The 3,719-nt window shown below is 38.9% G+C and overlaps 1 pseudogene; it reads right to left on the bottom strand.

The window, feature by feature from the left end:
- Positions 1-2,334: 2,334 nt before the first annotated feature.
- On the bottom strand, positions 2,335-3,516 carry LOC102863539 (annotated as a pseudogene).
- Positions 3,517-3,719: the final 203 nt, after the last annotated feature.

A 3,719-nucleotide genomic window follows, 5' to 3' on the forward strand; every position in this document is an offset into this window, starting at 1 on the left:
AGAAAGAAAGAAAGAAAGAAAGAAAGAAAGAAAGAAAGAAAGAAAGAAAGAAAGAAAGAAAGAAAGAAAGAAAGAAGAGGTTGTTAACAATTTCACCTTGCTCAGATCCAAACTCTTGGCACCAGTAGTCAGGAAATCAAAATACAGCTTGCTTTGACAAAATCTGTTGTAGTGACCTCTCCCTGTACTATAGATCAATGGTATCACTCTAAAGACTATGGTGTGCCTGATCCAGGCCATAATCTTCTCAGTTGCTTAATATGCATCTGAGAACTGGAAAATTAATAAGGATGACAGAAGAAGAATCAATGCTGTTCAGCCGTGGTGTGAGAGAGGAGTAATAACCATACTGTGGATTGCAAATAGAAAAAACTAATCTGTCCTGGGGACAGTGGAGTCAGCTTGCTCTTTGGAGACATGTATTTTGACATTCCATCTCACATATTTTGGACATGTTGCCAGGGGACACGAATGCTTGTAGAAGGACATCAGTCTTGGAAAGCTTGAGGGTCAGGGAGCGAGAGGAGAAATATGGAGATAGATTTACTCATTGACTGTGACAATGAGAGTAAATGTGTCAGAGACAAAGAGATTGGCTCAAGGTAGGGCAGGACTCAGAGAGCTATTATTTCCTAGGGTCGTTATGAGTCATACATAGTTGATTTTGATGGTAAATAACAACATATGCAAATTGCTGCAGTCACCCTCCAATCTTAATGTCACATTCTTCTTGATATAGTTCAGATTATTAAATTATTTGTTCAACATACAGATTAATTAAGTGTCAAAAAAAAAGAGCCAAATCAGATGCACAACTTTTTATTTTAATCCATACTATGTCCCTTTGTCATGTTTGGACAATTGCTTTTTAGTCTGTGTAAAGGTTTTATAAAAGCACAATTAAGTGTTCTGGGATTGCCATTCTTTTCAATGCTTTCCATAATTTTTTATTATCCCCCAGTCAAATTCCTTTACATAGTCAATAAAACACTAGTTTAGACAGAGTTATTTCATTGGCAAGTGACTAATTTGAGCTCTAGCTCGCCAATTCTAAAGAAAAAAACATACATAAAATAAAACCCACCCATATTTTCCCTAAAAAGATTTTTAAATATCTTCAGAGCTGCAGGATCCATGTTTCACTTTTCACCTGGACATCAAGTGTCAACCTTTAGTTTTCAGCTATCTGCCACAGATGGATACTGATCTGTTGTGTATCAATAGTCAAAGAGTAGAGGGCTTTATGAATATTTGATTTTGTGCTAACTTCACAAAGGAAATGCCAACTTTTAGTGATGTATATTACATTTCTATTGTTAGAAAGAGTCTACTTGAGTAAAAATGAAATGTTATTAATATTTAAGTTTAGTCATTGAATACGGTTTGTGTGATTTTAAATAAATTTGTAAGGAGGAAAAGTTCTTCTGTAAGAGCAAGAAAGACTATTCTATAAGGTCTAGAAATTGAGGGGTAAATGAAATTATAAGATCTGAACTTAATGTGAGTTGTTGTTGTTGTTATGTGTCTTGGTGTCATCTGCAACACACAGCGACCCTATTTACAGCAGCCCTGAGCCCTGCCCTATCCTGAGCCAGTCTCACTGACTCCGACACACCTAATCCTATTGTCACGGTAATCATATCAATCCATCTAAGGTCTTCCTCTCCTGTTCTGTCACCATTCCAAGCATGGTGTTCCTCTCTAAGAACTTATCCTTCTGGGCTGAGTGCCCCAAGTATGTGAAATGGAGCTTCAAAATTCTTGCCTCCAAGAAGAAACTTGATTTCACCTTCTCCAAGACAGACCTATTTGTTCCCCTGGTAGCTCAAGGTATGCTGAAGACACTTTTTGAGCACCACAACTCTAAGGCATAGATTCTTTTCCTGTCATCATTAGTTGTTGTCTAGTTCTCTGAGGCATAGCATGTAATTGTAAAGACCATGGCCTGGATCAGGTGCACTTTAGTCTCTAGACTGACATCGTTGCTCCTTAGTACTCTGGAGAGGTCCCTGACAGATTTTCCCAGTATAAGTCATCTTTTGATTTCCTGCCTGCTGGTACCAAGAGTGTTGATTGTGGAGCAAGGCAAGCTGAAGCTGGTTACAACTTCAATCTCTTCTCCACCGATCATGTTGCCAATTGACCCAATGATAAGAATCTTTGTCTTCTTGATATTAAGCTGCAGTCTATATTATTTTTGAGCTTTAATATGAATTTATTAATTTAACTTTAAAACACTACTATAATTGAATATTAAGACAAAAAAGTAGGGAGCATATTATGAACACAGTTCCTCACTTATGCCCTTACTAACAATGGACTCAGTGGTGCCCATTAAGAGGTCCCACTCTGAACCTCAACTCTGGGGTGATGGTCATCATCATCATGTGCTTCTCCATTGTAATGACTTCATCTTTCCTGGTTTGGATCAAAGTCCACCAACTCTACCTGATCCATTTCATCAGTCTCTTCTACCTCCTTCCTCTCAGGTAAGAGGTTTTCCAGCAGAGAGAACTTTTGAGGGGAATGAAAGCCATTCTCTGGAAAGTTAACCTTAAATTCAATGATTAGGTGCCCTTTTTCATGATTTACAATAAATTGGCATGCCTTCATTTAACACACATTTAATATCCTCTTGCTTGACAATCTGACCTGGATGAGAGATGATGACAGTGGTTCAGTTGTCAAGAGTAAATATTGGTTTTTGGAAGCCACACAATGCTTCAATCAGCTGTACAACAATACACATAAAAAGGTCTACTCCTTATCTCATAAAAACAGCATGATCCCTTTGATCTAAAACAATAATAATCTCTCCAGGCTCCAGTGCTGGTTCTTGGTCTCCTTCACCAGAAAATGTTATCTTCTGACCATTTTCCCCCCATGCCTTTATCCATATGAACTTCTAGAATCTTCTTCTTTTGAACTGTCTTCCAGAAGGTTTTACCTCTGTGCGTAGGGTTGATCAGTTCCCCGTGGCCCTGGTACTCCATGCACACAGAGTTTGCTGATCCATGCCAGGTCCAATTTGATGAATTCTTATTTGCGTTCCAGTACCTTGGCAATTAGGATGGCATTCTACTGCTCTTTTCTTACCTCTTCAGCCATCACATTTTTCACAAAACTCATTCTTCTGAAGAGCTAATTTTCTTGGTTCACCATTATATAAATCTTCTAATGTTACCGAGAGATGATAGACAATATTTTTTTCTTCTTCTTTCTCTCTGCATTCTTCCACTACCTCCAAAAACACATATCAAAGATGTTCGTGAGTGAGTCAAGACCACCACCTGCCCTACCCTCTTGGATAGCCCATTCTCATCCTTTATAATTCTTTCTTCTTTGCAACAGAAAGCATTTCATAAGCTTGGGAATTCTGTTTAAACATCTTGCCTTCATCTGGGATCTTAACAGGGTAGTACTTCAAGGCCAGTTCCAATAAAGGTTTTTCAACTCTTCCTGGGTGGCATTGGGTTTGACCCCCAAAACACCATAGTAAGTGGCTTCCTTTATCATTTTCTGTCACCATGGATCTGGCCGAGACTAGTGTGGAGGGAGCAAGTAGGAGCACGTTACTGTGTGCATTTTAGGCAGCCACCACTGCCTAGCCTCTCACCGAGTGTCCTGGAAAGTTCTCCCTCAATTAATATTAAAGACTATAGTTCTTGACATTCTGCAGGAAGTACTTCCGGTACTTCCTGGTTTCAGGAACCGAGGTT

This window comes from Elephantulus edwardii, unplaced genomic scaffold, assembly GCF_000299155.1.
Source record: "Elephantulus edwardii isolate Elephantulus edwardi_28Jun2011 unplaced genomic scaffold, EleEdw1.0 scaffold00137, whole genome shotgun sequence".
NCBI lineage: Eukaryota > Metazoa > Chordata > Mammalia > Macroscelidea > Macroscelididae > Elephantulus > Elephantulus edwardii.